Below are 22,571 nucleotides of genomic sequence, written 5' to 3' on the forward strand. Positions count from 1 at the left end.
TTTGGTGCTTGAAATATTATAAAATTTAAAGACTAGGCTCCTTTTACACGAACGATCCGAACAGATCCGCCTGTCAGTTTTTAGGCGGATCTGATCCTCCATGCATCCCTATAGGGCAGCGGATGTCAGCGGAGACATGTCCGCTGACACCCGCTGCCATCCGCATCCGATCCTGTCTGTGAAATCCGGACAGATGGAAACCCTATTTTCCATTCGTCCAGGGGATGGGATCGGAAGAGAGTGGACAGGCGGTCCGCTCTCACCCGATTCCCCCATAGAGAGCAGCGGGGCACTGACACTGTGTGCGGAGAGGGAGCGGTCACCTGCCTGCTCAGCGGGGATCAGCGGATCGATCCCCGCTGAGCAGAGACTTGTCCGCACCGGAGAGCGGACCATGTGAAAGGAGCCTTATGCTATGGCTGTCATCAATACCACCATTGTCATTAGCCTCATTATGCTTAGATAACAGCTGTATGTTTATTAATAACCATAGAATGGTTAAGTTAGATGTAAACCCAATCACTAAAGCTTCAAGTAATTGTAATCCAGTTAGGGTTTACATCTACTGTAAAGAGTCAGTTCTGTTTCACACCAGTGCGGCTTTGAAATCATGCTACTTCAGCGTGATTTCAAAGCCGCAGATCAGTGCTATTTGCACCTCCAATTTGATTGAGGCTTGCGACTTCATTTAAGCACTTGCCGACCATATAACTTACATGTACAGCAAAGTGGCACTGCTGCACCGGATCACATACTTAGTACGTGATCCGGCACTTCTGGATAGGGGGTGCACCTGTGCACCGCTGGTAGCCCCGCTCTCACTCTGATTATAATCAGTGGGAGCTGATAGGCAGGTACCGCGGACTCCATATCCGCCAGGACGCGCAGATCCTTCAGTACAGAAGGAGAACAACGGTCTGCCTATGTAAACAAGGCAGATCGCTGTTCTGTCAGTGGGGAAGGCCTGGATCCTGTCTTACCCTAGTACAAGCACCTCCCACAGTACACAAACTTCCTACCTAGGTGCACAGTTAACCCTTTGATCACCCCTGATGTTAACCCCTTCCCAGCCAGTGTCACTAGTACAGTGATAATGCATATTGTTTTAGCACTGTATTAGTGTCAATAATCCCCAAAAGTGTCAGTTCGTGCCCGACTGGCCGCCACAATACTGCACTTTGTGCTAGAAGTCACTGATCGCCGCCATTACTAGTAAAAAAAAAAAAAAAATATCCAATAGTTTGTAGATGCTATAACTTTTGAGCAAACCAATCAATATATACGCTTTTTGGTATTTTTACCAAAAATATGTAGCAGAATACACAATGGCCTAAATTGATGAACAAATTTGATGTTTTTCAATTTTTTTATTGGATGTGTTTTATAGCAGAGTGTAAAAAATATTGGGTTTTTTTTTTTTCAAAATTGGCTCTTGGTCTTTTTTTTGTTTATAGCGCAAAGAATAAAAAAAAATGCAAATGTAATCAAATACCACCAAAAGAAAGCTCTATTTGTGGAAAAAAAAGGACATACATTTTATTTAGGAACGGCATCGCACCACTGCGCATTTGTCAGTTAAAGTACCGCAGTGCTGTATCGCAAAAAACTGGCCTCGTCAAAAAGGGAGTACATTTTCCGGAGGGCAATTGGGTAAAAAAAGTCTAAGCAAGTCGTAATGAAATCGGAAAAAGCAGCGCAGGAACCTATTTCAAAGTTGCTGCTACACGAATCAGGGCAATTTGAACGGTTTCATTGCCAGCAATGAGGTGCGACTTGTCATGCGATTTGGAACTGTGAAATCTCATGACAAATTGCACCAGTGTGAACGAGGGATCATTGTCACTTTACCATTTAGGGCTTTGTGACCAGTAACCTTGTGTTATTAAGCCCCTCACTCTGACCCACTGATATTCATCGCACTAGCGACCCTTCTGCCTTCACAGCTGGAACCAAAATACCCAGTGTTTCAGCCTACAAGGTGCAGTGACATTGCTCCCTCCATTGTGTGACCAGGCATAGAGATTGCCTGCTAGAAACATGAACTGACACACAGGAAGAGATCGTATGCTCTAAATACCCTGAAGCCATGGGTATTTTGTACCAGCTGAGGCAATAGAAGGAATAGCAGTGGAGTACTAGCATTATATTAATGGGTCAATGGGGAGGGTTGGGCTTTTCATAGACACTGTATCTCTTTAAGGTTTTTCCCATTTACATGCAGATTACTTGGAGATAAGGCTCGTTTTAGATTTAATCAGCATGTGCATTGATTGCCACTGACTTTCCCACATTGCTTTCCAATCAGATATCACTTGCATGGAAAGGTATATTCAGGTGCTCCAGGGTACACTGAAGTGTGTGTCTGTTCTAAATTTGCCACTAAAATATAAAGTGTTTATTGTAGATCAGGGTGCCTCTATCAGACAAGCTTTATTTATTGTATAATCAAACACATTTTGTAAGGGCATTACTCTCCCTAATGTTTTTTTTTTTAATGTAAAATAGTTTTTTTTTGTATTGAAATGGGCATAATGTAACAACATCAATTGGTAAGGTATCAACTTGCTGAAGACAAATGAAATGAGAGACCTAATCACAGATAGTTCTCAGGAATAAGTGCAAAATATTAGAACAAAGCCCAAATAACTGGAATATAATTGAGTGAGAAACCATGAAAACCAAGACCAAAACCAAAAGTATCATGTGCGGTCTCAAATACAGGAACATTTAAAACTTTGTAGTACCCTTAGGCAGCCCATACATGATTCATTTTCTTTCGTTCAACTAGCTGGTTGAAGAAAATGCCTCAATTCCCCATCCGCACATTCAATGTGGAGGGAAGAATCCTTTTTATTATTCCACTTATTTATTGCATTCTGACATCAGGGAGGCTTCCCTGCTGTAAGAATAAACTTACCAGCACCACTGTCTATAGCCACTGATCGAGTGACATTTTTCCAACAGGCTGACTGTACAGAAGTCGATTGAGAGACTGACTTCTGGACAGCCCACCCATACATGGATTGAAATCTGTTTTCAAATTTTTCTCAGACTTAGGGCTCTTTCACACGGTCCGCCTCCGTAGGCGGATCCGTGCTGCTCAGCGGGGATCGATCCGCGATCCCCGCTGAGCCGGCGGGTGACAGCTCCGTTTCCGCTTGCAGTGCGGAGAGGGAGGTGTCACAGCCCACGCTGCTCTCTGTGGGGAATCGGATGAGAGTGGACCGCCTGTCCGCTCTCATCCGATCCCCAGGACGGATGGAAAATAGGATTTCCATCCGTCCGGTTTTCACGGACAAGATCGGATGCGGATGGCAGCGGGTGTCAGCGGACATGTCACCGCTGACATCCGCTGCTCCATAGGGCTGAATGGGGCATCCGATCAGATCCGCCTAAAAAACTGACAGGCGGATTTGATCGGACCGCCCGTGTGAAAGAGCCCTAGCATTGAAAAATTTGTTTGTGTGTTTTAGAAGCAGATATCAGTGTTTGCTTGGACACAAAAATGCAAACGTTTACACAGGCTGTTTTAAAAAAAAATGAGAAAAATTCTTAAACCAAGGTCACAAAAAGCTTGACCCATTGACATATATGACCTATGGCATGTATGATACAACAGTGCCATGTGGAGGTTGAGTTGGGAAGTGATTACCAATACAAACTAAAAAGTGAGAAAGGATACTCCCATGTGGGATTGTTTAGACTGACGGAGGACTCCATATTGACATAAGAAGAAAGGAAATAATTCCCCCTATGTGTGTGGGACTTTTAAACGGCATCAATGTAAATATGACATCAAATGTTTATTGATGTAGAAAAATATATTTGTACATATTGTACAGGTCGTCGAGGGTGGGTCCTTGAAGGACGCTATATTTCCCCTCTGTTTGGGCTCTGGTCCCTTTAAGGGAGCAAAAGGGGTTAACTCATTGATCAGAGGAAGTGGGTTTAAGAAGGACAGGAAGTTGTAGATTGGGTGTGGTGGAGTATAGAGGAGACTGTGGATGGTAGATGGTTAACTTTTGTACAGCTGAGAGGGTGCATGTCAGTGTGCTGACTGGGAACCTGTTGCCAGGGAAGGTTACCCTCTTTAAAAGTTGGGACTGTTTGACTGCAAACGCAGCTCTGAACTCTTCAAGTCGGTGAGACTGTTTTTTCTTGTTGTGTTTTTTTTGCTGCTATGAAGCCTGTTTAAGTTAATAAACATTTCTTTGGTTGCAACGCCTGTGTCCTGCGATCCAGCTGATTCCCCAAACATTGCAATATACATATAGAAAAACATTGTAAGATGTGTATTACACTGGCAAATTTCCCAGTTGAATGTCCGAATAGACTTTACGTACCATAAAAGTGTGCTTACAAACAAAAGGCTATGTAGACAAGATTTAAAATAGAAGGAGTCAGCGCTTCGCAACCATCGGCAGGCACCAAGGGACCCAGCGATCCAGGGACTGGGTCGGCTCAAAATGACCCACGGAGGTCCCCACGCACTGTGGGTTACCGATGTTCATTTGCCCATCCTAGGGGAATTTAATATAAAGAATAGTAAACTGCTGTATGATACCGGAGCTAGTTGTAGGCCGAAATCACCGCCACGTAATCCCCCCAGGACATGGAGGAGCAGAAGGCAACGGTCATGGACTGCTACTGGGTGGGCTCTGCAGAACTCAGAGCAAGAGCCCCCCCATGCGCCGGGTGGGATTAAGTGTCAGCCCGCCTATGAGAGGTATCCCATCCAAAGAAGCCCGCCCTCCAGTGGCGAAGAGAAGAACTCCTTCACAGTTAGGGAAGACAAAAATGTCGAATCCATAGGCAGAAATGATCACAATAATAGGAAAAATAAAGATAAAAAGAAAAATCTATATGGCATCATATTGTGGTACTGGTAGTACTATAAACAGAGAAGAGAGGGAGGGAAGACGAAAAAAAAAAGGATTTTCTCATCCTATTCTAGGTTATACATCAACCATGATTATATTGGCTAGAGACACACATAAAGCAGAGGACCTAAGGGGGAACGGGGAAAATCAGACAAGGGGCAAACACTAGACCGGGGGGGGGAAAAAATCCAAATAAATTTCTCTCTCTTGTGGTACTAATCCGAGGTTAAATTGCAGTATTGATGTACCTATTTCTCCCACTCTCCTGATGCAAAGACTTCCAAGAATGGGCGATAACTGACTGCATTGTTAAGCCCTGGAGACAAAGTGGCTTTCAAAGACACTATCCAGCGTGTTTCACGCTGTAACAGAGTTTTGTTCCAATCCACTCTCCTGCTACTGGGATGTACCCAATCCAGATTAAGAAACTCGATACTGGGGAAAATGCCCCCATGAACATCCCCTGCATGTCTTCCCAAGGGGAGATCCGAGTTACAAGTTCTCATACTTGTTATATATCAATTGGCACGTTTGCCAAATTCAAGTTTTGTTTTCCCTATATAAAAACAGCCGCAGGGACATGTCAACATGTAAATCACCCTGGCTGTTTTGCAATTGGTAAAGTGCAAAGTTTTGCAATTGGTAAAGTGCAATAGTCTATATTTCCTGCCATCGGGGAGTCAAATGTTTTTATCTACATTCATGTTTTAGCAGCATGAGCACCCCCCACATGTGAATGTCCCCGGACGTTTACATGGATCTTGTCTAAACTCTCCCGTGTATTCACTGTGGACCAGACAATCCCTCAGTGACCTTGTTTTTCTATAGGTGATGGAAGGGGACGCCATAATGAATGGACATAAGGTGGGATCTATCTGTAGTATGTGCCAATGCTTTGCTATGGTTTTTTAACCTTATCGTCTTGTGTCGTATATTTCGTAATAATCCATATTAAGTTTTGTTTATTAGTCTCCATGTCCCTTTTCTTACCCAGTAATAGATCCTGTCTGGTCTGTCTGCAGGCTCTTTTGTAAGCTTTTTTGAGACATGTTCTTGAGTATCCTATCTGCAACAGTCTATCCCTCAAGCCAGCTGCCTCTGTGCAAAAACTTGTATCGTCTGAACAATTTTGACGAATACGAAAGTACTGGTTATAAGGCATAGACCATATCAGGGGTTTGGGATGGAAGCTATTGGCGTGCAATATCATGTTGCCTGCCGTTTCTTTGCGATATAAGGTGCTGGAAAGGTCCCCTCCTGGTCTTTAATAATGTTGACGTCCAGAAACATAATTCTTTCTGGGTTTGCGGACATTGCACATTTTAAATTAAAAGTGTTCTCATTCATTTCCCTGATGCATTCATCCAGGGATTCTATTGACCCATTCCAGATCATAAAGACATCATCTATGAAACAAAACCAGGTCAAGATGTTGTCTGTAAGTCGGGTTCCTTTTTAATCGGCCAAAAAGGATCTCTCCCATTCCCCCCAGGTACAGATTGGTGTAGGATGGAGCACAGCAGGTCCCCATCGCTACGCATTGTGTGTGAGGATGTGCTGTAGACCCATCAAAAGAAACTCCTGTATTTCCTGGTGTGTTTCCGGAGTTTGAGACAGGAAGTGTCTGACTACTGAGATGCCCCCCCCCCTCCCGGACACACATTCCTTCCAGATTTTGTAATAAATGTACTGTGTCCCTAGTGTATGGTGGAAGGTTTCACACCAGTGGTCTTAATTTATTTATGAAAAACGTACTTACATTTTCTGTAATACGACCCCAACCTGATACGATGAGTGTCCCTGGTGGATTTTTTATGTGCTTGTGGACTTTGTGTAGACTATAAAAAGTCAGGGTTTTAGGATGGGTGGTTTGTATAAACTCACATGTTTGTTTACTTAAAACATTGTTGAGAAATGCCTCATCCACCAAAGCATAGAACTTTTGGTCAAACTTGTCAATTATTGATCTTAGCACCACCCGTTACCAATCTTTGTTGTTGAGAATTTTAGCATACATTGTTCTATACTGGCCATTGGTCATCAGAACAATGTTGCCTCCCTTATCCAATGGTTTTATGGTGAGTTGGTGTTGATTTTTAAGGGTATCTATAAAAAGTCGGGGTTTTGGGGTGGGTGGTTTGTATAAACTCCCATGTTTGTTTACTTAAAACATTGTTGAGAAATGCCTCATCCACCAAAGCACAGAACTTTTGGTCAAACTTGTGAATTATTGATCTTGGCACCACCCGTTACCAATCTTTGTTGTTGAGAATTTTAGCATACATTGTTCTATACTAGCCATTGGTTATCACAACAATGTTGCCTCCCTTATCCGCTGGTTTTATGGTGAGTTGGTGTTGATTTTTAAGGGAATCTAATGCCTGTTTTTCAACTGGTGATAAACTGTTTTGATGGAGTCCCGGCCTCATTTTCCTAAATGTGTTTTATTGTCATCGTCAGGAAGGCCCCCAAGTTTGGGTTGAGGTTGGCAGAAGGGAATTTATCAGATTTTTTCTTTAAGGTGGATTCTTTTGATAAGTTTTTGCTTTCTTTAGAAATTTGTTGTTCCAATAAGGATTCAATATCTATGCGATGAATAAGATCGCTGTTATCTTGTTCCTCTAGAAGTGCTATAAGGTTACCCAGCGCTTTGTTCTCTTCTGATTTTATGTGATTTTGTTGTGCATGTTTAGCATGTAAACTTTGGAGTAACAATTTTCTAGCGAAAAGTTGTAGATCCTTTTCAATCTCAAATTTGTCCAGATGCGACTCTGGACAGAATGCTAGACCTTTTCGTAGTAGTTGGACCACCTCAGGGGAAAGTATGTAGTCGGACAAGTTTATGATGTTCAATTGATCATCTAACTTGCCTGCTGCTGTGTTGTGCATTGTGAGTCAATTCTAAAAAAAACTGTCTGTGATATTGTCTTTATTCTCTATTTCAGAAGTAGATTCTATGTGTGAGTTCACTTCCGGGGGTGATCCTGCTTTGCCCATAGGGGCCACCACGTGAGTTACCCGAGTATTGAGTGCCAGTAGCCCCCACCAAATATTGAGAAGATTGTGCAGACATAGTGCAATCCGTGATATGTGATATTTCTTGTGTGTCGTGTCTGTGTGTTTTTTTGTTGCCACCGGTAGGCTTTTCCTTCCCGAAAAGTTGTTTTATCCCTCCAAAATGTTTTTTCTCTTTGGTGATTGCAATCTCCTTTACTATTTGATCCAGATGAGGTTTGATGTTTTCCTCTTGACTTTTATAGTTTGGAGATTCCTTAAAATTTTCAAGTTTGGTATATAGTGCCTCAGTGTCTTTTTCTTCTACTGTGATGCGTTTTTGATACTCCTCCATGAGGAGTTTCATCATCACCTTTGTGCATTGTTGTAAATTATTTTCCCAACGTTTCTTAAAAAGATCATTAATACTATCCAGTGTGGGAAAAATTTGGATTCTCAAGCCAAAGGGATTTATATCTTCTCTGATGTAATGTTCAAAACTATCTATGTGCCAGAAAAGAGCTATTTTCTTTTCAACTAGTTTCCTTAGTTGGGAAAACATAGAGATCATTTCTGATGCATGTGCTTCCCTTTTGCCTTATTCCCTATACTTCATTGGCATTGCTTTACATTCCTTGCCTTTGAACCTGATGGTACCTAATTTCAACCACAAAACAATGTTATTATATTCTATCTTAGCAAACTTATCACTATTAGTATCTATGTAGTTTCATTAGTGGTTCTGATATTATGGGAAGTTGAAGCAGGGAATGGGTATTTGCTACCCTGTATTTACCAGAAACAAATTCCTTTCCCCTACATATCAGAACCTGATGTTGGCTGCCAACATTCCTATCATATAAGAAGAAAGGAAAAAATTCCCCCTATGTGTGTGGGACTTTCAAAAACGGCAGCTCAAACATTAATGTAATTATAAAATCAAAGGTTTATTGATGTGTAAAAATATATTTTTACATATACATAACAGAAAACTTCTAAAAACACATCTCAAAGCCATTTACATATGTGATCACAAAGAGATAAGATTATTCTCCAAAACATCCAACACGTTTCAGCACCGTTCCTTTTTTAAGGGGTAATATAGAGGAGATAGGATGGTTCAAAAGGTATTTCTCTAGAACAGAAAATATACATATAATATAAAGAAAAACATTGTAAAATGTGTTTTACACTGGCAAATTTCCTGGTTGAATGTCTGAATGGACTAGACGAGCCATTAAAATGTGTTAACAAACAAAAGGCTATGTAGACAAGATTTAAAATTGAAGGAGTCAGCGCTTCGCAACCATCGGCAGATACCCACGGAGGTCCCCTCACACCGTGGGTTACCGATGTTCCTCTGCTCACCCTAGGGGAATGTAATAAAAAAAACTGCTGTATGATAGATCTATAGGAATCCTGTAAGAAGAGGCTTGCTGTTCAAAGTTGTGTCTCTGTCAAAACCCGCCGGGACTTGGCGAATGCGCATGCGCGAATGAAAGCGAGCACGCAACGTGACAGATGCTGGCGCCAAATGGGCTTTTTAAACCCAGCCTTTGCTTAGCTCCAGTGCTGCTTTGTCTTCAGCCTTGTTGACCTGAACCTGCTAACCTGTATCCTGCTTACCAGTACCAGACCCGGTTTGTCCTGACTATCCTCTGCTCTCCGCCTGCACTGACCCCGGCTTGTCCCTTGACCTCCGCTCCAGTCTGCTCCTTCTGGTTCCTGTATGACTGTTTGGCTTCTGACCCGGCTTGTCTCACTACGCTCCTGCCACCAGCACTAGTTGCCTGCATACCTGCTTATTCTCTGGACCTACCCGGCTATCCCTGTCTGTGGACATCAGCCTGCCTCCAGTTACATCAGGCACTCGTGCTACTCTACACTCCGGCGCCTCCTGTCTGCACTATCAGGGGCCCCGAGTCAGAGGCGTAAGAGAGGCCTTCCTCACCATTCAGGCTCACCCTCAGGTACGTGATAAATCCCCTTGGTGTCCCCCCATATATCTGTGTCTGATCATCTATTCCAAGTTCGGATTTCATAATAAGTATAATTACCTGAATATTTGGCACAAATGTAGCCTACGATTATATGCCAAATATTCAGGTAATTATAATTATTATGAAATCCGAATTTGGAATAGATGATAAGACACAAATATATATGGGGGGCACCGAGGGGATTCCTATGGATCTATCATACAGCAGTTTACTATCTTTTATATTACATTCCCCTAGGGTGGGCAGAGGAACATTGGTAACCCACAGTATGTGGGGACCTCCGAGTGTAATTTTGAGCTGGCCCAGTCCCTGGGTCCCTTGGTGCCTGCCGATGGTTGTGAAGCGCTGACTCCTATTTTAAATCTTGTCTACATAGCCTTTTGTTTGTAAGCACACTTTGATGATGCGTATAGTCCATTTGGACATTCAACCAGGAAATTGGCCAGTGTAATACACATCTTACAATGTTTTTCCTTTTGGACCATCTTATCTCCTCTATATTACCCCTCAAGAAAGGCACAGTCCTCAAACAGGTCAGGTGTTTTGGAGAATAATCTTATCTCTTTGTGATCACATACAGTATGTAACTGGCTGTGAGATATTTTTTTAGACGTTTTCTGTTATGTATATATGCACATATATTTTTATACATCAATAAACATTTCATGTTATATTTACATTGATGTTTGAGCTGCAGTTTGAAAGTCCCACACACATAGGGGGAATTTTTTCCTTTCTTCTTATATGATAGGGATGATGGCAGCCAACATTAGGGTCTGATATATAGGTGAAAGAAATTTGTTTCTGGTAAATACAGGGTAACAAATACCCATTTCCCTGCTTCAACTTCCCATAATATCAGAACCACTAGTGAAACTACATATACACTATTAATGATAAGTTTGCGCAGATAGAATATAATAACATTGTTTTGTGGTTGAAATTAGGTGCCATCATGTTCAAAGACGATGAATTTGAAGCAATGATGACGAAGTATAGGGAATAAGGCAAAAGGGAAGCACATGAATCAGAAATGATATCTATATTTTCCCAACTAAGGAAACTAGTTGAACAGAAAATAGCTCTTTTCTGGCACATAAATAGTTTTGAACATTAAATCAGAGAAGATATAAATTACTTTGGCTTGAGGAATCCAAATTTGATAATCTTTTTAGGGAACGTTTGGAAAATTATTTACAACTATGCACAAAGGTGATGATGAAACTCCTCATGGAGAAGTATCAAAAACGCATCACAGTAGTAGAAAAAGACACTGAGGCACTATATACCAAACTTGAACCTTTTAAGGAAACTCCAAACTTTGAAGATCAAGAGCAAAACATCAAATCTCATCTGGATCACATGGTAAAGGAGATTGCAATCACCAAAGAGCGAAAATTTTGGAGGGACAAAACAACTTTTCAGGAAGGAAAAGCCTACCGGTGGCAACAAAAAAAACACACAGACACGACACACATGAAATAATCTGAGGGCCACAAATATTGATAAAGGTTCTAATTCATCGATTTTACTCGGTATCTTCTTCAGTTTCACAGACCTCACAAGGACGTAAAGCACCTCAAAAGCACAAATGGCAATCTCCAGGCACGGTAAGCACCAAGCACAAAAAACATATCATGGAACGCACTATGTCTGCACAATCTTCTCAATATTTGGTGGGGGCTACTGGCACTCAATACTCGGGTAACTCACGTGGTGGCCCATCTGGGCAAAGCAGGATAACCTCTGGAGCGAACACACACATAGAATCTACTTCTGAAATAGAGAATATAGACAATATCACAGACAGTTTTTAGAAGTGACTCACAATGCACAACACAACATGGGGTAGTCGAAGCAGTAGACAAGTTAGATGATTAATTGAACAACAAAAACTTGTCTGACTACATACTTTCCCCTATGGTCCAACTACTATGAAAAGGTCTATCATTCTGTCCAGAGTCGCATCTAGATAAATTTGAGATTGAAAAGGATATACAACTTTTCGCTAGAAAATTGTTACTCCAAAGTTTACATGCTAAACATGCACAACAAAATCACATAAAATCAGCAGAGAACAAAGCGCTGGATGACCTTATAGCACTTCTGGAGGAACAAGATAACAGCGAATTTATTCATCGCATAGATATTGAATCCTTATTGCAACACAAATTTCTAAAGAAAGCAAAAGAATCCACCTTAAAGAAAAAATCCAATAAATTCCCTTCCCCCAACCTCAACCCAACCTTGGGGGCCTTCCTGACAATGACAATAAAACACATTTAGGAAAATGAGGCCGGGACTCCATCAAAACAGTTTATCACCAGTTGAAAAACAGGCATTAGATTCCCTTAAAAATCAACACCAACTCACCATAAAACCATCAGATAAGGGAGGCAACATTGTTGTGATGACCAATGGCCAGTATAGAACAATGTATGCTAAAATTCTCAACAACAAAGATTGGTACCAGCCAGTGCCAAGATCAATAATTGACAAGTTTGATTAAAAGTTATATGCTTTGGTGGATGGGGCATTTCTCAACAATGTTTTAAGTAAACAAACATGGGAGTTTATACGAACCACCCACCCCAAAAACCCTGACTTTTTGTAGTCTAACAAAAGTCCACAAGGACATAAAAAATCCACCAGGGAGATCCATCGTATCAGGTTGCGGTAGTATTACAGAAAATTTAGGTAAACTTATTGATGAACAACTAAGACCACTGGTGTCAAACCTTCCATCATACACTAGGGACACAGTACATTTACAACAAAATCTGGAAGGAATGTGTGTACCGGGGGATGCCCTACTGGTGGCGGTGGACGTTGAGACACTCTACAGTTCCATCCCACACCAGCAGGGCATCTCAGTACTCAGACAATTCCTGTCCCAAACTCAGGAAACCTGCCAGGCAATACAGGAGTTCCTTTTGATGGGTCTAGAACACATCCTCACACACACACAATGTTTTCTCTTTTGTTGGCTCCCATTTCCTCCAGGTGCAGAGCGTAGCGATGGGGACATGCTGTACCCCATCCTACTCCAATCTGTACCTGGGGGAATGGGAGAGATCCTTTTTGGCCAATGAAAAACTAACCTGACTTACAGACAACATCTTGGCCTGGTTTTGTTTCATAGTTGATGTCTTTATGATCTGAAATGGGTCAATGGAATCCCTGGATGAATGCATCAGGGAAATGAACAAGAACACTTTTAATTTAGAATTTACGATGTTCGCAAACCAGAAATAATTACGTTTCTGGACGGCACCATTATCAAAGACCAGGAGGGGAACCTTTCCAGCACCTTATATCGCAAAGAAACAGCGGGCAACACGATATTGCATGCCAATAGCTCCCACCCCAAACCCCTGATACGGTCTATTCCTTATAGCCAGTACCTTCGTATTCATTGAAATGGTTCAGACGATACAAATTTTTGCACAGAGGCAGCTGGCTTGAAGGATAGACTATTACAGAGAGGATACTGAAGTGCGTGTCTCAAAAAAGCTTACAAAAGAACCTGCAGACAGACCAGACAGGATCTATTACTGGGAAAGAAAAGGGACATGGAGACTAATGAACAAAACCCAATATTATGAAATATATGACACAACACGATAAGATCAAAAGAATAATAGCAAAGCATTGGCACATAGTACTGACAGATCCCAACTTATGTCCATTCATTACGGAGACCCCGTCCATCACCTATAGAAAAACAAGGTCACCGAGGGATCATCTGGTCCACAGCGAATACACGGAAGAGTTTAGACAAGATCCATGTAAATGTCTGGGGACATTCATGTGTGGGGTGCTCATACTGCCAATACATGAATGTAGATAAAAACATTTGACTCCCCAATGTCAGAAAATGTAGACTATTGCACTTTTCCAATTGCAAAACAGTTGGAAATTGTCTTTGAAAGACACTTCCCCTCCAGGGCTTAACAATGCAGTCAGTTATCGCCCATTCTTGGAGAGACATTGATTTAGAATTCTTTTTCCCCCTCCCCCCGTCTGGTGTTTCTCCCTTGTCCGATCTTCCCTTTTTCCCCGTTCCCCCTTAGGGTCCTCTGCTTTATGTGTTTCTTTAGCCAATATGATCATGGTTGATGTATAATCTAGAATAGGATGAGAAAATCCTTTTATCTTCTTCCCTTCCACTCTTCTGTTTATAGTACTAACAGTGCCCCAATATGATGCCATATAGATTTTTATTTTTATCTTTATTTTTCTTATTATTGCGATAATTTCTGCCTATGGATTTTACATTTTTGTCTTCCCTAACTGTGAAGGAGTTCTCCGCTTTGCCACTGAAGGGCAGCCTTCCTTGGATGGGACACCTATTATAGGGGGGCCTGACACCTATTCCCACCTGCCGCAGGGGGGGCTCTTGCGCCGAGTGCTGCAGAGCCCACCCAGTAGCAGTCCTTCTGCTCCTCCATGTTCTGGGGGGGGGTTGCTTGGAGGTGATTTCGGCCTGCATCTAGCGCCGGTGTCGAGTGCATGACACCACCCCAACTGTGTTGTGGGGCAGCGCCGTGCGTTCCACGGATAGTTGGTTCCATTGTTTGCCAATCTTCCCATGGGCAAAGCACGCAGTGCGCATGTGTGTGCGTCCAGGACCATTTTAAAACCAGAAGCAGTCCATTGTGGGCACAGCGCCCATGAGATCGGTCATATTTTTTAGATGAAGCAGGTAAACCTTACTTATTTAAACAGGTGCTATACAGGGGATAGAGACACCACTGCTTTATGGAAAGTCTGCATCTATTTGCATCCCCTCAGGTTTTTTTCCTTCTAACACAGTAGTTCTCAACTCTGGTCCTCAGGACCCACTAACAGGCCAGATTCTAGGCATTACCTTGGGGAGATGCAGACTAGAATACTGCAATCACTGAGCAAATGATATCACCTGTGATGTATTTCAGTTATCTTGCAAACCTGGCCTGTTAGTGGGTCCTGAGGACAGGAGATGAGAACCACTGTTCTAACAAGATGAAGTCAGATCGAGCTCAAAACTAATGTGGAGGGAGATCTTTTCACAGCAGGTTAAAATTAAGTGAGTCACATATGGTTGTATTAGATCATATAGAGATTTTATCACCAATAGACTACCTTTCTATGGACACTCTATACCTATTTGTTTCCCTATAGGATTCCCACATAGAACAAATCAAATCCTTTTGAAGGGATATTTTTAAAATATTTGAGCCTACGGTTATATGCCAAATATTCAGGTAATATTACTTATTATGAAATCTGAATTTGGAATAGATGATAAGACACAGATATATGGGGGGAAACCAAGGGGATTCCTATGGATCTTTTATAGTACATTCCCCTAGGGTGGGCAGAGGAACATCAGTAGCCCACAGTGTGTGGGGGCCTCGGTGGGTAATTTTGAGCCAACTCAGTCCCTGGATCCCTGGGTGCCTGCCGATGGTTGTGAAGCGCTGACCCCTTCCATTTTAAATCTTGTCTACATAGCCTTTAGTTTGTAAGCACACTTTGATGGTACATATAGTCCATTCGGACATTCAGCCAGGAAATTTGCCAGTGTAAAACACATCTTACAATGTTTTTCTATATATCATATGTATATTTTCTGTTCTAGAGAAATACCCTTTGAACCATCCTATCTCCTCTATATTACCCCTCAAGAAAGGCACGGTCATGAAACGCGTCGGGTGTTTTGGAGAATATTCTTATCTCTTTGTGATCACGTATGTAACTGGCTGTGAAACATGTTTTTAGAATTTTGATATTATGTACAGAATATGTACAAATATATTTTTATACAATAAGAAACATTTGATTTTATATTTACATTGATGTTTTAGCTGCCATGTGAAACTCCCACACACATAGGGGGAATTTTTTCCTTTCTTCTTATGTGATAGGGATGATGGCAGCCAACATCAGTTTCTGATATATAGGGGAAAGAAATGTGTTTCTCATAATGACATAACAACAAGGAAGGTCTGTGCCAGAAGAAACTATAATGCTTTCGCCCGATTTCCTGCAATCGCTAGTACAATAAAATCTGGGATCCTGGTTGCCTAGGGAGATTGTGAAGCCACCATAACCTGAACTAAGTAACTTATAGCATATTCTTTTTGTGCTCAGACCATTATTCATAATCATTCGCTCGGAAGGATAGGTAGTGTGTCTGTGTGTATGCTTGCAGTATGTATATCGGTCAGTCTTGTATTGTATTCCTATAATTAAAATAGTTTGTAGCTACCCCATTTTGTTAAGTAAAGGCACATTATTACACTATAGAGGTTTTATTGCTTCCTTGGGTTTACGATAAAGAACCTTAAAAGACACAAAGCAAAACAGTTGGTTCCTGCTGAACCCACCGAATTTCAATCCATCTATGGCCAGCTTTAGACATAACAGATAACAAATGAGTACAGGGCACTGCAGCCTAAGTGCATTGGACTGAAACACAGAATAGACACTTTTCAAAATCAAGAAGGAGATGCATTTAATGGACGGCAAGTAGAAGATTCCATACCCCAAGTTTCTATCCATTGTATCAAAACACAAAGAAAAATACCACTTTGAATCAAATTCTCCAAGCTCTAAACATTCCTTTGAAATTCTGTTGACCACAACTTATATCTATTATCTATTTGGAATTTATGTACCAAAAAAAAAGCATGACTTTAGCTGCAATTCAAGTGACCCTGTAACAAGGTATAAGCAGTATTTTGCACCGGAGACTTTCTGCAAGTAAAAAAAATGTCAGGGGCCAAAATACTGTCTGGTACCTGCTCCTACTCAGCTGGCGTATAGAAAACTGGAGTCTTTCCATAATTCAAATTTAAAAGTTTAAGAGCAGACATAAAGTGTTATTAAACCCAAAACTGTAATATATTGCAGCTTACCAATTAGTATTTGAGATGGCTGCATTGGGGTTTTTTTTTGGCTTTTTTCCCTGGTGATCTGGCCAATAACACACTTCCTGTATTAGTGTGCCTACACTCTGGATAAAGGAGCACAGGGGCGCCTTTGGAAAGCAGCATGTTCAGTCTGGGGGGAGAGGAGTGTTAAGCCTCGTACACACGCAACGATTATCGGCCGACCGATCGTCCAACTTTTGTACAGAGTTGTGTTTTGTTGGTTGGAATGTGCCTAGACTGCACACGAATTTTCTTGGCCAACAAAAATCTACTTCAGAAGTGATGTCATGTGCTGGTTTACTTTCCGTGTGTTTTTTCTTCTCTGAGCATGCCCAGTCTTGCTCATCAGATTTTTGTCTGCCGAAATCTGTACTGACTGACGGGAAATCGGCCGTTGTGTTGACGGCCAACAAAAATTTTATAGCCTGCACACCAGATTTTATTCGGCCGAAAAGTCGGAGTCGGTTGTCGAAAGCATCATACTAACAAGGCGAAAATCGGCCGATCGGACGTTGGCCGAAAATTCCCGGCCAATAATCGATGCGTGTGTACGCGGCATTAGATGTACTAGCATAAAGATCTCCAGGTCAATTTAAATACTTAGTTTGGACTAAATTGTTCCAAATGAGCTATTTCCTTTGCTAACTGCTGCACTGGCTCTAAGCACTGAATGAACTGCATATAGCTTCAGCTACACATAGTACACAGTCCTAGGTTCTGGCTGTGAGACAAGGACATCTCATCTCAATCCCGGAAAAAAAGCTGGTGCTCAGGCATTCATAGGCAGCTTTGTATTCATGAATTCACAAAATACAAAGCTGAACCAAACAAAATATTTAAAGTGACAGGAAACCTGGAGATCCGCTTTAAATAGACTACAGTAACACATAGAAGCCAAACTCCAGCTAATGCTTCATAAGCAGTTATAGCAAACAGCATATTTTTTTTTCCTTTTGGGATAAAGGTTTTACAGAAATAAAAGCTGATCATTGTAAGCACCCCTTCCAGTGTTAAATGGTTTGCCTCATTCCTGTAACTGTATACGAGCTTGCTCTAAAAACAAAAAAAACAACAGACTTGCCAGTAACCAGATGAAAATAGAAGAAATAAAGTCTAAAAAGAAAACAAATGTAGCCATCACATCTAAGAGTTTGTATGCTGCAATATAATAAATGCTTTTGGGTTTAATACTGCTTTAAGATGCATACATGTAATTGTCTGATACACCCAGCAGCTTTATTTATTTTGCTCTAGTTCTATAAATCAGCTTCACAGCCTTTATTCTAATTATTGCCCATGATCTCTTTTTACATGCAACAAGGAAAAAAGTTCCTTAAAATTTTTTTAAATCAAACTTAAATGAATTAAAGGTGCTGGAAATAATATGGTGCTACTTTTGTCAAGTCTCTATTAGTCTCTGCTATTAGCAAGAGGTGGGTGTTTCATTTGCAAGAATTACATGGTAAGTTATTTTTGTCTATTCTACCTGAGAGTCATCCCTTAGCCACACAATGTTAAATTGCTATGCATTAAAAAAAACCCCAAAAAACAATACACAAACTTTATCTCACTTTTGTAAATTATTAAGCTAGAATGATCTGTTTATGACAGACTGAGATTTTGATTCATAGGAAAACAGTATTCCAACATTTTTACCTATTCATTAGATTTTTTTTGGACACATTTATAGAATTTCAACAAAGGTGAAACCAAACCTATTTTGCAGATAGAGCACCCTGACTAACTTATAGATACTTTTTACAGTATCTTCAGCTTTGTACCACCATTAACCTGGCACTGCACTTTTCAGTGATCCGAAGAGGAACAATCTTTCAGAAGGTGTAATAGTATTTGGCTTCATGCACACTTGCCATACAGGGGCTTTACAGCCTGCAGAATCTGCGTAATGAAATTCCCGAATCCCGCTGATGCCACGTACAGCCATCCATTAAGATGCATTAAAAAAGGGGGCTGTATGCAGCTGTGCCAATGGGTTGCAGTGAGTCCCAGGAATGTCATTATACAGGCTCTGCACGCTGTACAGCACCGTGAATAAGGCCTTTGATGCATTTTTAATTTTTATATTTTAAGCACTTTTTTTTTTTTTAACCAATCTACAGTACATTTTATTATATGTTACACTTCACTTTGAAATCACAACTGGATAAAATACATTGCAAAGGAAGGGCTTTCCTTAAAAGCTATAGTTGATAATACTTCACTACCAGCTACTACAATTTGTATAATTGGCAATAGTTGCAAGTTAGTACTCTAAACTATTTTCTCTGGGCCCGTGCTGTGGTCTCAATGGAAATATTTCCAGCTAGCAATTCTTAGCTGAAAACCCCTTTGCAGGGCTGCCAACCTATTTTTTTTAATTAACAGTTGCCCAAAATTTACAGACAGCTTAACCTCTTTAAACAAACCAAACAACTCTGGTCTGTCCCAGTCTGAGTGTCCACCACCACAGACTTCTGGTGATGTCTACTTCCGGTGACGTGAATCTGCCCACCTCCTTGCCATGGCCAGTGAGAATGTTAAAAACACGGATCCCATTGTCCTCATCGGTAACTCAGTTCGCAAGCATATCCTGCATGCCTGTGGTATGGGGTTGGTCATCAACTGGTAACCATCGTTCACCTCAATTGTTTTTAACCGTGTGTGGAATAAACCAAGACTGTTTTAATAAGACACTGTCCTCTGTGCTTCTGATATCACTGCCAGTCAGCTCTTTGAGGTCTAATCATATTGTGTGTATATATATGTATATATATATGTATATATATATATATATATATATATATATATATATATATATATATGGCACCCACATATCATTTCAGGAGTGCCTTGTCAGTGTTATGTTCTAATGATCTTAACATTTTTACAGACATGTGGAGGTTGATTTAACAAAGGAGCTGAGAATAAGTGAATTGTGTAAATATTCACATCAATTGGCTATTAATAGATCAAAAGATAAATTAGCCTATAAACAAGCTCTCAAACCCATTATATACAAATGTATTGATGATGCATGTGCACTGTACAAATTGTACTTGATCCAGGGAGAACATGTGTGTTACACTTTGTATAAAACAATACAAATCACTGAAAAAAAAAGAAAAAAAAAACAAGCACTCACTGACCTCTGTAGTTGCAGGCATTTTGGAGACATTTATTCTCAAAGTTTACAGAACAAATACTTTCACCATTTCAGTTTATTCTGCTCCCATCTCCAAGTAGTGGCTTGGCAGCCTTCCCATACTCAGATTTTTTATAATAGAACTAAAAGGAAGAACTTTTTTTTTTCTTTTTGGATAGAGTAAGGGTTTTAACCTCCTGTAGTTTTTTACCATGTATTGGGGAGATTTCCAGTCACCTTCCATCACACAGTCAAAACAGGAAACAAAAAGTAAACTCTCCAAATTGAGGGAATTTTTGCTTGTTACCACGATCATCAGAAATTGAGTGCCCATTGAAAGATTTCCCCCTATTACTCTTCTGGTGGAAGCCCATTATTTGGGATTTTATTTCACCTACACTCTCAGTGATAATGGTAATAGAGAGGGTAAATCTACTAAAACTCATGGGAGCACAGACAGCTAAAAAAGTCCCTCCACAGATGCCAGGGTGCTAGATTTAATCCTAGACTCTGACCTCTCCTTCAGGCCCCACATCCAATCACTGGCTAAATCTTACCGCCTCAAAGTCTGCAACATTTCCAGAATTCGCCCTTTCCTAACTTAACGACACCACAAAACAACGTATTCATTCCTTGGCTATATCCTGCCTTGACTACTGCAACTCCCTTCTCACTGGCCTACCTTTACACAAGCTATTATGAATGCTGCTGCTAGACGTATACACCTAACTAACCCATCTGTGACTGCTTCACATCTCTGCAAAACTCTTCACTGGTTTCACTATAGCCATTCCACTATGTATAAAATTCAAAATACTAACCATATAGTGTAACTATAGCATGCATAAGGAAAGGAATGTATTCCAGAGATATAACTATAATCCTACATTTTTATAAAACACTGGTCCAACCGCATCTGGAGTATTCTGTCCAGTTCTGGTCGCCAGTCCTCAGAAGGAATGTGATGGATCTGGAGAGAGTCCAGAGAAGGGCAACTAAACGAATTAGGGGATTGGAGAACCTTAATTATAAGGAGTGTTTACAAGCGCTTGATTTATTCTCCTTGGAGAAGAGACGCCTGAGAGGGGACATGATAGCAATTTACAAATACCTCAACAGTGATCTCAGCATAGAACAAAAACAATTCAGTCGCAAGGAATGCATGAGGACACAAGGCCATACAATGCGATTAGAGGAGAAGAGTTTTATCCTCAGGCTACGCAGGGGGTTCTTTACAGTAAGGGCTACAAGACTGTGGAATTCTCTGCCATGGTAGTAACTGCGGAGAGTATGGCTACGTTTAAGAGACTCTTGGACGTACATCTCAAGGATCAAATCATTCAGGGGTATGAGAAATGATTACGGCCACACACACTTACACAGGTTGAACTGGATGGACTATTGTCTTTATTCAACCTCAACTACTATGTAACTATGTAACCACAGCATACAAATCAATTCACAACACTACCTCCAGCTACATCACCAACCTCATCTTGAGATTTAGGCCAAATTGGCCACTCCACTTCTTCGAAGACATCTTGCTCTCTAGTTCCCTTGTTATCTCCTCCCATGCTTATCTACAGGACTTCTTCAGAACCTTTACCACCCTCTGGAACTCCCTACCATAGTATGCTCCTACCCTCTCCACCTTTAGACGATCCTCGAAAAGTAATTTATTCAGGGAAGCCTACCCCATCTCCACCCAACAATGGTACCTGGGTCACCTCCATCAGATTATCCTATACAGCTATTACCTTTTGTACCAGCTCCCCCTCCCTTTAGATTGTATGCTCAATGAGCAGGGCCCTCCTATTCTTTCTGTATTGAAATGTATTGTAATTGTATAGTCCCCCTTTATAATGTAAAGAGCTGCACAAACTGTAGGCATAATATAAATCCAGTATTATAATAATAACCTGATAGGTATTCTAATCCCTCTCCACTCCATCAAAAAAAAAAAAAAAAAAGTTTTGCCTGTAGTTATACTTTTACACAGAGCAGGTGCACAGCAAGAGAGGGGGACAGTGTTTTGAGACCTGATTTGAACAACTTCACTGCTTATCTTGTGAATTTTGAGGATGATCTCAGTGCCTGCAGCTACAAAGGTCGGTGAGAGCTTGTTTAACCACTTGCCGACCGCTCCACGCAGATATACTGCGACAGGGCCGCTCGGCTGCGCATAATCACGTAGATCTATGTGATCATGTGCATGTGGTCTGAGCGGCGCGTGCCACCGGAGCCGCGCTTCTGCTGTGATTAGACACAGCAGGAGCCAGACCGCGGGAAGAGCAGGCGCGATCGTCGCCGGCCTCCCGAGACCTCCAGGGAAACTGACAGCAGAGCCATCTGCCTATGTAAACAAAGCAGGCGGCTCTCCTGAAAGACCGGCACACTGAGATTGTGTGTCTCAGCTAAGCTGAAACACCAATCTCTGTGTGCCTGTTACAGAGCCTTCCCCCCACAGTTAGTAAGCACAATTTAAGAGCACACTTAGCCCCTTAATCACCCCCAGTATTAACCCCTTCCTTGCCAGTGTCATTTATACAGTAACAGTGCATACAATTTAGCACTGATCACTGTATTCATGTCACTGGTCCCCAAAAAGTGTCAGATTTGTCCGCCACAATGTCGCAGT

At 41.3% G+C, this 22,571-nt stretch overlaps 1 protein-coding gene across 1 annotated transcript in view; it reads right to left on the minus strand.

The window, feature by feature from the left end:
- The window catches only part of KIAA0825, a 735,478-nt gene that overhangs the window by 395,855 nt on the left and 317,052 nt on the right, over positions 1–22,571 (minus strand). The window lies entirely within an intron of this gene.

Source organism: Pelophylax lessonae (assembly GCF_965119305.1).
Source record: "Pelophylax lessonae genome assembly, chromosome: 1".
In the NCBI taxonomy this organism is placed as follows: domain Eukaryota; kingdom Metazoa; phylum Chordata; class Amphibia; order Anura; family Ranidae; genus Pelophylax; species Pelophylax lessonae.